Source organism: Rhododendron vialii, chromosome 9a, assembly GCF_030253575.1.
Source record: "Rhododendron vialii isolate Sample 1 chromosome 9a, ASM3025357v1".
NCBI classification, from domain to species: domain Eukaryota; kingdom Viridiplantae; phylum Streptophyta; class Magnoliopsida; order Ericales; family Ericaceae; genus Rhododendron; species Rhododendron vialii.
The window spans coordinates 39,267,068-39,279,656 of record NC_080565.1 but is presented as its reverse complement, the minus strand read 5'-3'; the positions used below and the strand labels follow the sequence as shown (position 1 = coordinate 39,279,656).

Genomic DNA, 12,589 nt, shown 5'->3' with positions numbered 1-12,589 from the left:
CTCGCAAGGTTTGGGATCTGTTTCAATGTATCCAAACCTATAATAATACACGTAAAAGCCTCGATGAGATACTGATTCGTATTGGATTAGTATGATTTTTAATTAAAGTTTATGTTCTCAACAAGATCTAAAATATGGACGCTTTCGATCTAAAACATAATACAAAGATCAATCTGTATTTTGAGATATCTAGTTCTTTATGCATGATGAACTCGCATTCACTATACTTCGCATTTTGACGGTGCGAAGTTAACATAACACAAATTCGCGCTTTACAAAAGCGAGTTTTGTCTTCTTTTCTGGCATATAAAAAACCTCTTTCCGTCACCCGCCGCCATTGAAGCATTTCTGTTTCTCTCTCAGTCTCAGGTAATCGGTAATTCTATATCCCGATTACTTTCGTGAGCTTATACGCATGGGCTTCTAATTTCTCTACGTTTTACCCAAGTTTAAATTTCGGAATTAGAGTTGTGATTAAGTAGTGGCCAATAGTACAGTAAAATTTAGAGAAAAATTGAAGCTATTGAGAATAGACCCAACTTGGGTTCATGGGTAATCAGCTGGGTGGCGTGAGATTGATGGGATGGTAATTAGGAATGGTGACTGTTCGATGAAATGCCCAACTGAAAACCAAAGTTGTAAATTCTTGAACTGGGAGTTACTCTTACGTTGTGTCGATTGACACGGCTTTTGGGTGTTTTGTTTAATTTCTGTCGCAGCTTAAGTTAGAGAATCATTGTGGGATGGAGGGTGCAGAGGATGCAGTAAGGAATGCGCAGGTGGTAAGACGCCAGGGCCAGAAACATCAGTCACAATGTCCGGTGCACTGAGTGTGGCAGTCAGTCCATTGAAGATTCACAAGCTGATGTTGCCATTCTCCTCAGGAAGGTAATTCTTTTTGCTATGGAGTATTATTCTTTGTCATTGCATATAGCCGGGAATATGTACGCACAAGCGCATGATAGGATAGGGGAATCTATTATTTTTGTTGTTGCATATAAGACCGAACCGTGTGGTATCTGGTGGTGGTCAATGGATATGACCAAAACTAGTAGTTAGCTACGGAAAAATCTTGGATCATTTGTCGGCAATTTGTAGGTTGGCAGGTGTTTAATTGCTTGGTTCCTGACTTAATTGGGCTGTGATGTGTAAAAAGCTTTATGAACACTCAGGAGTCAGGATTAAGTACATTGACAGGTTCTCGCCTTTCATGTCGCCTTTTGTTTGATTAACTTCCAATTATATGTCGTACTTTCGTCAAGCTATTCACAAACGGTATGTTTTTGTCACATTTATATGCAGTCTTTTTGACTAGTGGCTTAGTGTTAGATCGATTGGAAGGATGATCTGTTGGAAAATCAAGCTATGATGATATAAAGAATTAGCATACCTCATTTGCTGGAGTCACCTGTTTGCTTAACTACTGAATCATCAAAGAACCATGAATTATAGCTGGAAGCAAATTTCTTGTACATACTTTTCTATTGATGTGCTACATTGCATGCTGATGTATTTCGAAATGAAATTCATCCTTTTTTGGCCTCAACCATTTCCACTGAGCCCTGAGGGTCGTGCATTTGTTTCCCTCAGAAAGCCTAAGTTGCCAGCATGATAATATAAGGCTCCTGGTACTTGCCAAATCATGGACAATTTTCTCTTAGTTGTCTCGAATTGTATACCACTCATCAACTCTATCTGCATATTCTGATGATGTTTTGTTGTACTCCAGTTAATTCGTGATGAAATTCGAGCTGGGAAATCTGATAAAGATATCTACAAAAAGCTTGAGGACGATTTTGGGGAGACCGTTCTTTATGCTCCAAAGTTTGATTTGCAGACTGCAGCTTTGTGGCTATCCCCTGTCATTTTTTTTCTTAGAGGACCACCTTAATCTTTATAACCACCCCCTCACAAGAAAAAGTTCTGATTTTCATCATATGGTTTTTGGATCAGCTTCTAGTTGCAGGTACTGCTGGAGGAATATGGCCGGCTTACAACAAGCATAGGCAAAATACTAATGTGCACATCATGGCCTTGAACCTAGTTAGAGGTGTTCCTGTTGGGTTCCCTCCTTTAGTGGAAGCCCAATATTTTTGTTAGCCCAATAATAATTTGTTTGGCCCAAAAGAGTATTAATTTGTGTGGGCTAATTTTTGGTGGAACATTCTACACTTTGAAGCACATGACTTGCACATGTGTTTTACTTAGCTTCTCTTGGAAGCCTTATCTTTTGGTTTTCTGGAAAAGAAAAGGCGGTGGGTTTTGTTGTTGCTCTCTGGAAAAAGAAAAGAGATAGTGCACTGTGTGTGAGAGTGTGTTTCGGTGAAGGAAGGAAAGCAAGTGCAGCCCCTTGTGTTCTCCTGATTTCGGCAGGTTCTTCGTCAGCTTTGGGGGCAGAATTATTCTCTGATTTTGGGCTCTCCGATCAGCTACATTAGAGGGGTTTTGTTCATCTAATTTGGTGAGGTCTTTTCCTCTTGGTTATTGTATTTGTTGGATACACCTTAGGGTGTTGTTTGTGAGATTTTTGAATCTCTTGTAAACTCATTTGTAAGAACCTTTGATAGTGGAATCGGACTCCGGTCCCGTGGACGTACCTCACACTTTGAGGGAATCACGTAAAAATTCCTTGTGTTCGTTTGGTTTTTGGTTTACGCACTTGGATTATGTTTTGCTGCATTTATTCTATTTCCTTCGTGATTTACTTGTGGGAAATTCCGCATATTTTTCCCAACAGTTCCACTAACTCCGAAAGAGAAACAAACCATGCTCGACCTCCTTACTCCTAGTCGAGAAACAAATCCTTTATTCTCTTGGTGGCGGAAGTGGCTTGGTCAATAATATTTCAATAGTTTTTTAGCGCTCTTACGTGATTGCCAATGAGAAAATCTAAGGGAGAATCAGCTTGTTGATGAGTTCCATGCTATGTAGCACGGACATGGGATATAACACGACACTAACACCCCAACACGGAAATTTTCCAAAACATGGGGGACACGACATGTTGGTGGACACGTCTATATTTTATATATATATATATATATATATATATATATATATATATATATATATATGTAGAGAAATTTTCAAGTGAGGGATCCCTCATTTTGTTAAAATGAGAGACTTTCATTTCCCGATCAAATTTTGAAAATCCGAACCGTTCAATGTGTGCAGAACGTAATTTTAAGGGTCCCCGCGAGAAATTAGCAAAAAAATTTGTATTTAACAGAATGAAACTAGAATGTGTTATAAATTTGTATTTAACAGAATGTGTTATAAATTTGTATTTAACAGTATTCAAGTATACTGTGGTTAAGAATATTTTCGGCAATTTCAGAGCTTGATTGTTCAATGTATGTGACTGGTATTGCAGGTTATTCAGGGTGTGTTCCCACCTATTTTTTAAATAAGTACTTATTTTTTGAATTAAAATTGATATATTTTGAGAGAATGACTTGTTTCGTAAAGCAGGAAATAAGTATTTAAAAAGTAAGAACCTTAACAGAATGGGTGCTTGCGACCTTAATGTGTGTTGCAATAAGAATACCCCAAGCGTAGGGTTAGGTCGGTTGAAAGCATAATACCCGGAAGTCCGGGGTCGAATCCACAGGGAGCGCATCCATAACTTATTTTCAGAGATTAGCTCGCGTAGAGATTTAGCGTTAGGACCGCCAACCAAACTTCGGCGTTGAGACGGCCAACTGAACGATTTAGTTAACTTGCTACTTAACCTAACTACGGATTTTTAACTGGAGATTAACCTAAAGGCTAGGTTTAGGAATAATTAACACCCATAACGCAAGGATAAACTTGATTCTTCTCTTTTTAACCAAAGTGTTAAACATGTCTAGGGTTCTTTTGGTGCATTTAGACAAACACAAGGAGGGACATAGCTCCAAGTATCAAATGTGGCAAGAAGTTTAACCCTTGCCTACATTTGATCAAAGAGATTAACACCTCAAAGTTTTGATACTTAAAATTGACCCTAGCATATGCTTAAGCTATAAAAACGAAAATTACATGAGAAGAACAAGCAACACCCTTGGTTACGGGATGCTAACCATCCCACAACCTAACCTTACTACACTACTCACACATATCGTAAGAAGACATGAAATGAGCACGGGTAATGGTAAGGAGAAAACTAAACATTGATTAAATTCGAAATAAAGACAAGATCCTCGAAGAGAATGAGATTCCTTACACCTTTAATGAAGACTAAAAGCTTTGGAAGTAGACGGATCGTACTCAAAAATCCTCCTCAAAGCATAAATGAAGAGAGAGATGGGAGCTCCATTAATGGAGGTAGAGAGAGAGAGAGAGTGCCAAAGTAAAGATACCCTACTGAAATCAGGCTTGAAAGTATTTATAGCCCCTTAAAAAAAGAGTTACAAAAGTCCTAAATACCCCTAAGTTGTTGCTTGGTCGGGTACAAAAATCGGCAGAAAATCCCAGGTGCTACGGGTAGTACCATTTTTGGGCTACGGGTAGTAGTCTCGTTTTGCAATTTGACACAGCTTCTGATCACTGGCTACGGGTAGTACCATTTTTGGGCTACGGGTAGCGGCTGGACAGATTTCTGTCTCCTTTGGTTCTTTAGCCTTTCCATGCCCTTTGGGCTTCCGTTGTCCCGCACACCCTCCAAAGCTACTGTTCATCATTCTTGGGACTCGGCGATGGAGTGCCAAGTGGCCTCGGGTGTACGGATACCCTTGGAATTGATCCATGGCATCAAAACACGCCTTATTTCCACCTTAAACCTGCAAGGGCCAGAAACACCAACTCCGCGCAATATCATCTTAATAAAGTAAGTTAAGCACGTGTGTGTGACAAAAAATGAGAGAGATAAGCCCTATTATTTACATTATAGAGGGCTTATCACACCCCCCAACTTGGATTTTGCTAGTCCCTAGCAAACTTACCCAAAAAAGTAAGTAACTAATGCTATGCAATGTTCCCCTGAAACAAGATACAACAATTATGCTCAACGATACTTGGCATGAGTCCAAACAAACACCCCTTCGAACTCAATTACAAGCTAAACACGCACATGCATACAATGAACTAAGGTGAACAAATTATGCCAACGGCCAAGCAACACACGTCCGCCTTGAATTTCCATTCCAAGACTCAAAAGGGGAAACTTAGATATGAAATTTCACCAAGTAAAAAAAACTAGAACAACATCCCATGATAAGCGCTAGCAAGAATTTGCAATAGCAAGAGACAAAAAGAAGAAGCTATGCAAGCTAATCAAAAGAGCGCCGACAAAGAGAGCTAAGGAATTATTCACAAACTAACTGAATTAATAGAAATTTCATACTAAATTAGCATTAGATATCGATCACGCATCAAAAAGAGTTAGACGAGCGTACATTATGATCAATTAAGGACTTTAATAGCTTATAATGACCTTGGTGCCAAGAAAAGGGAAACAAAAAGGGTAGCGGCCATAAATTTCTGCTTGGTTTCAACTACCCTTGGCCACTACCATCCCCTAAACTACCCAAACCACGGCCACATGTATTAGCCAATCACCAAACAAGGTTACGAAAATGAAATGAAGAAAAACTACTAGTTATGTCCTACTAGAATTACTACCACCGACTCCACCACACCTAGTCATAATTCTCATCCGGCTCCTCACGTTATTGAGCCTCGAGCTCTCCCTTCTCATCGGACTCCTTCACATCCGGAATATATGCTAGTCTGGATGTCTAACCAATCCTCTCATGATAGTATTCAACCCTCTTTCAAATTCGATTTTTGCTCTTTCATAGCACTTCTTTGATTTTTCTTTGAGGAATAGGGTCATTTGAGGTGAGATTTGTAGTGAGAGAGATTGAGGGGCTAATTCCAAGAGCTTTGAAGAGGGAGATGAAAATTTGGGGCTTTAACTTTTGAAGTGTGTGAGGGGAGATAGGGAATCACATATCAATTCTTCGTTCTTTTGCATCCCAACCACTTCTATCTGGTTCACACCATCCCAAAGCACCTTAGATCATTGACACACAATTTCACACAACCCTCCAAACATCCGGTTCCCTAAGCTTGAGCAATAAACGGAGACTCGGACTTTGGTTCAAAATTAAGGACAAGGGGACTCTTTTGAGGTTTTATCATGCAAAAATTGCCTTGTATCATTTCCTACATACGCCAATCAACTCCAATATGATGCATAAAAGATATCTAAACTACTCAAGTATGAACAAACGGAAATTATTTACGCAAGTGCGGAAAGAGACAAACAAGCATGGGATGCTTCAAAACGAACTTCAACTCTAAGCGATGCATACTACTTGACACACCTTGGAGCTCAATTTGTTCAACAAAGTTCATATATATGCATGCACATGGATTCAACACATAATCAAATTCGACAGGGTGCTCGACTCTTGCCATTATTAGGAAAATTGAGCATAATCTAAGTATCTAGCACTTGAAATCACTAATTACAAGGGAAAATTGCACAAAAAATTTTAAAATTTTCTATGCAAAATCGAAAACGCAAACCATAAATAATCTATCCCCCCCAACTTGAAATATGCAGCGCCCTCGATGCAAAGAGACGGAAAATAAGGGAAGGGAGAACAAAAATGTACCGACGGGGTGGAATGTCAACCACCCGATACCTCGACCAAGTTGGAGGATTTTTGGTCAATGCCACCGTTCGTCATCGGAACCGCTTCCAAGGCCCACTCTTTCGGCCCCGCCATCGGAACCATAGCTAGTCGCACAGAGCCATCGCCGGAGCTTTCTTGGGCTAACAACCGCGACACATAGTCGCACCCATGCTTAGGGCTCCTGAATGCCTCACTCACCCCGGTTTTTAGACCCAAACTACCAAGGCTGGTGCGGTAGCGTGTTACCCTGCAAAAGACTTAAGAACCAACTACCTAATAGGAGACAAACGACATTAGTACCGCCGGCTCGTGATAGCCCGGCCCAGAAATTATTATGAACAAGTATTTAAATCCACTGAATCGTCACGTGATTAAACGGGTACTACTTTTCTCCCCATGTTTCACTTAAGGTGTCGTAAAGCAAGTTAGACAACATCTTAAGCGAAGCACGGGTGGTTATACCGGACCACAAAAAATTTGCCCTTACTAACCGGAGTTGGGTACACGAACCTTGTTTGAATAGCGGCGTGCGAAGCTATAACCCAAGTCAATGATGGGTACCCCCGAAGAGGCCGGGCCTTCCAAACAATTAAGTCCAGAAGTACGCAAAAGCTCCCCGTGAAAATATTTTTATTTTTAGAACCTTTCAAACCAACGGATCATCCGGATAAACCGGATCAACTAACTCCTCCACCGTGTCCTCCACCGCAAAATTTTCCAAAAACGGTTTTAAACGTTGACCATTCACTTTAAAAATATGACCATTGGCGGGATTCACAACTTCAATGGCACCGTGTGGAAAAACTTTGTGCACAACATAGGGCCCCTCCCAACGAGATCGCAATTTTCCGGGAAAAACATGGAGTTTAGAATTGTACAATAACACTTTTTGCCCAACATCAAAATTCTTTCTTTGGATATTCTTATCATGAAATTCTTTGACTTTTGATTTATAAATGTTGGTATTATCATAAGCATCCCGCCGGATTTCCTCGAGTTCGTTGAGTTGGAGTTTACGATGAACGCCGGCGTCGGGCAACCGAAAGTTTAAAGATTTTATCGCCCAATATGCCTTATGTTCCAACTCAACCGGGAGGTGACACGCCTTACCGTAGACAAGCCGATAGGGCGAAGCGCCTAGCACGGTCTTGTACGCGGTTCGGTATGCCCACAAGGCATCGGTCAGACGAAGTGACCAATCCTTCCGGTTCGGATTAACGGTTTTTTCCAAAATGTGTTTTACCTCACGATTGGCGAGCTCGGCTTGGCCATTGGTTTGTGGATGATAGGCGGTGGATACCTTGTGGGTAATGCCATACTTCTTCATGAGGACCGTAAAAGGCCGATTGCAGAAGTGTGACCCTTGATCGCTTATAATGGCCCGGGGCGTTCCGAACCTTGACAAAATATGCTCCTTGAGAAAATCAAGCACCACTGCATGATCGTTGGTGCGTGTAGCCACGGCTTCAACCCATTTGGACACGTAGTCCACCGCTAAGAGAATATAAAGGAACCCGTAAGAATTTGGAAATGGGCCCATAAAGTCAATTCCCCAACAATCAAACACTTCCACGACTAGGATATTGGTGAGGGGCATCATGTTCCTCCGAGTCACCGCACCTAGTTTTTGGCATTGCTCACAAGCCCGGCAAAATGCATAAGCATCCTTGTGAAGATTTGGCCAATAGAATCCACATTGGAGAATTTTGGCGGTGGTCTTTTTATGAGAGAAATGGCCACCACATGCCTCGGTATGGCAAAATGAGAGAATCCCCCGTTGATCGTCATCGGGCACACACCGCCGGATAATTTGGTCCGAACAATATTTGAAAAGATAAGGATCATCAAAGAAGAATCTTTTCACCTCACTAAGAAAAAGCCTCCGGTCTTGTGGGGTCCAATGGTCCGGAAGTCGCCCGGTGACAAGATAGTTGACGATGTCAGCGTACCACGGGCAACTTGAAACGGCAAAAAGTTGTTCATCCGGAAATGAGTCGACAATTGGAATCCTCGAGGAAGAATCCTCAAACTCAAGACGGGATAAGTGATCCACCACCACATTCTCCACTCCCTTCTTATCCTTGATCGTGATGTTGAATTCTTGGAGCAATAAGATCCATCGGATTAATCGAGCTTTCGCATCTTGCTTCGTGAAGAGGTATTTCAAAGCGGCATGATCGGTGTAAACAGTAATGGGAGATCCCACCAAATATGACCGGAATTTGTCTAAGGCAAAGACGACGGCAAGCAACTCTTTCTCGGTGGTGGAATAGTTCATTTGAGCTTCGTTTAGAGTCTTGCTCGCATAATAGATAACATAAGGATTTTTGTCCTTTCTTTGCCCGAGAACCGCCCCAACCGCATAATCACTAGCGTCGCACATGAGTTCAAATGGCAAATTCCAATCCGGTGTTTGTACAATGGGAGGAGAAGTGAGACTTGATTTCAACTTATTGAATGCTTCCTCACACGCCGGAGTCCATTCAAACGGGGTATCCTTTGAGAGAAGATGGCACAATGGCCGAGATATTGCACTAAAATCTTTGATAAAACGGCGATAGAAACCGGCATGCCCGAGGAAAGAGCGGATGTCCTTGACACATTTAGGGGTCGGGAGGGTGGCAATAAGATCAATCTTGGCCTTGTCGACTTCGATACCGTTCGACGATACAATATGACCCAACACGATACCATGAGTCACCATGAAATGGCATTTTTCCCAATTGAGCACCAAATTTTTCGCCTCACACCTTGCCAACACCTTCTCCAAATTTTCCAAGCAAGATTCAAATGAGTCACCGAACACCGAGAAATCATCCATAAATACCTCGACGATCTTCTCAATCATATCGCTAAATATGCCCATCATACACCGTGAGAAGGTTCCGGGCGCATTACACAAGCCGAATGGCATGCGTCGATAAGCGAAGGTCCCAAAAGGACAAGTGAACGTCGTTTTCTCTTGATCGGGTAAGGCGACTTCTATTTGGTTGTACCCCGAATATCCGTCTAGAAAGCAATAATAAGCATGTCCCGCCACTCGCTCCAAAATTTGATCAATGAAAGGTAGAGGGAAATGGTCCTTCCGAGTGCTAGCGTTAAGCTTCCGATAATCGATACACACACGCCATCCGGTAGTGACTCGAGTAGGGACCAATTCATTGTTGGCGTTGGGTACCACCGTGACACCGGATTTCTTGGGAACTACTTGAATGGGGCTAACCCACTTACTGTCGGCAATAGGATAAATAATTCCCACATCCAAGAGTTTCAAGACCTCCGCCTTCACCACATCTTTCATTATGGGATTCAACCGGCGTTGGGGTTGGCGAGAAGGTTTGACGTCGTCCTCGAGGGCAATGTGGTGGGAACAAATTGAAGCATCGATCCCCTTAATATCCGCGATAGACCAACCAATGGCTTTGGTATGCCGCTTTAGAATTTCAAGGAGTTGGGATTCTTGCGAGCCGACGAGAGAGGAGGAGATCACCACCGGGTAAGTTTCATTTTCACCTAAAAAGGCATATTTCAATGTTTCCGGGAGGACCTTCAACTCGAGTTTTGGTGATTGAATACTCGAGGGAAGGGTCTTGCTCTCGAGAGGAGGCAACTCTTCAAATTTCGGAGACCAAACGTCCGTCCCACAAACATCTTCAATGTCAAGCAAAGAACACAAATACTCCACCTCCAATGAGTCAAGAAAATTTTTTTCTTCGGCGGTAAGGCACACCTCCAACGGATCCTTACACAAGAAAGTGTCCATATGCTCTTGGACCAAAGAATCAATAAGATTGACTTCATGAACACACTCGTCATCCCCCATTTGGCTTCCGATATTAAACACATTCACCTCCATCCTCATGTTGCCGAAAGTGAGGTTTAGCAAACCGCTTCGGCAATGGATAACAGCATTGGAAGTGGCCAGGAATGGACGCCCAAGAATGACCGGAGTCGACGTTGACACTTGCGAGGAGGGCACAGGGCATGTATCCAACACGATAAAATCCACAGGATAGATAAAGTTATCTACTTGCACGAGTACATCCTCCACCATCCCGCGTGGAACACGAATGCTTCTATCAGCCAATTGAAGGGTCACCGATGTTGGCCTCATCTCCCCCAATCCAAGTTGTTCATAAATAGAATACGGAAGCAAGTTCACACTAGCCCCCAAATCGAGGAGGGCTTTTTCAATCTTCTTGTCGCCAATGGTGATGGAGATGGTTGGACAACCCGGATCTTTATACTTGGGAACCACGTTGGTTTGAATAATAGAGCTCACTTGTTCCGTCAAGAAAACCTTCTTTTGAACATTCAACTTACGCTTTTGAGTGCATAAGTCTTTGAGAAACTTGGCATACGTGGGAATTTGCTTGACGGCATCCACCAACGAAATATTGATTCTCACTTGCTTGAAAAGCTCATAAATCTCGGCATTGGTATTGGCACGGGCCGGTGCCTTCAATCTTTGGGGAAAAGGAGCTGGAAATTGAGAGGCGGGGCCTTTGGGTTCTTCCTCTTGAGATTTTGCCGGTTGCTCACCAACGGGAGAAGGCTCCGAGGTTGGTGAGTCAATAAAAACATCCGGTGCTTGCGATACAATAGGTGTAACCCGTGGCTTGCTAGGCTTGGGGACAACGGCCGTATCAACTTCCTTGCCACTCCGCAGTGTTATAATGGACTTGGCTTGCTCGGGACTAGGCACCGAAGAGCTCCCCAGAAAATGAGTTCCGTTGGGATTTGCTTGGGGTTGAGTCGGAAGCTTCCCCTTTTCTTGTTGAAGAACCCCCACCGTATTAGTCAACTTTGCCATTTGATTTTTGATTTCCCCAAGCGTTTGAGTGGTTTGCTCGTTGAGGGACGTTTGACTTTGCATAAAAGATGACATAATATCCTCCAAAGATCGCTTTTGAGGTTGGAATTGATTTTGCCCATGAGGAGGTCCCGGAGGTGCAAATCCCGGTGGTTGTTGATGTTGAGAAAACCTCGGCGCTCCTTGAGATTGAGAAGGCCGGAAAGCTTGGTTTTGTTGAGACGGTGGAACTTGTGGCGGTCCGGGAGGTTGAGAATCGCTCCACCGGAAATTAGGATGCATCTTCCAACCCGGATTGAAAGTCTGAGAATAAGGGTCAAACCGTTGATTAACGGCGTTGACCTCCGATGGGCCAGTTCCTTGGAGAATATCCTTAACGGCAGGGAGCATTTGACAATCCCCCGTAGCATGACCTGCAACTTCACATAAAACACAAATGTCTTCCGCCTTGGCCACAGAGGCCACCCCAGCAACTTTGTTGAGTTGTAAAGTTTCAATTTGGCGGGAAAGCTGGGCGACCTTGTGGGCTAACTCATTTTGCTCATTCAATTGAAATTTACCGGAATTGCTCGGAACCGGATTAAACACATTCTTTTCAGAGGGGTCCGAGCAATCCCAGTTTTGAGTTTTTTCAGCTAATTCCTCAAAATAGTCCCACGCCGCATCAGGGGTTTTAGCCATGACTCCACCCACACACATGCTATCCATAAGAAGTCGGGTGCTTGGAAAGCATCCCTTTAACAAAAACTCGACTCTTTGAAAAACCGGTAAGCCATGATGTGGGATGGAGTTAAGCAAATCCTTGTACCTCTCCCAATATTGATAAAAAGATTCCCCCTCTCTTTGTTTGAAAGTTTGAATTTGATTCATGAGTTCCTTTGTGAGATGCGGGGGAAAAAATTTCATGTAGAAAGCCTTTGATAAATCCGCCCAATTTGCCAAGGATTGGGGCCTCATGTTATTCAACCAAATCTTGGCTTTGTCTTTCACAGAAAATGGGAAGAGTTTTAGTTTTGCGGACTCAAGCTGAGCGGGCGTGGACACTATTGTGGAAACCAATTCCTCGAATGCCCGCATATGAGTGTACGGGCATTCTTTGTCTTTGCCATAAAAAGATGGCATCATGTTAATGTGATGCATTTTAACTGTGAAG

General features: G+C 42.8%; 1 protein-coding gene, 1 non-coding gene and 1 pseudogene across 2 annotated transcripts in view; all 3 read left to right on the top strand.

Moving 5' to 3' along the window:
• The window catches only part of LOC131301704 (uncharacterized), a 39,534-nt gene that overhangs the window by 16,371 nt on the left and 10,574 nt on the right, over positions 1–12,589 (top strand). The window lies entirely within an intron of this gene.
• On the top strand, positions 381–4,541 carry LOC131301558 (cytochrome c-type biogenesis CcmH-like mitochondrial protein; annotated as a pseudogene).
• On the top strand, positions 12,206–12,312 carry LOC131302210 (small nucleolar RNA R71). Its single transcript, XR_009191672.1, has one exon. It is a non-coding gene; the product is annotated as a small nucleolar RNA R71 (small nucleolar RNA).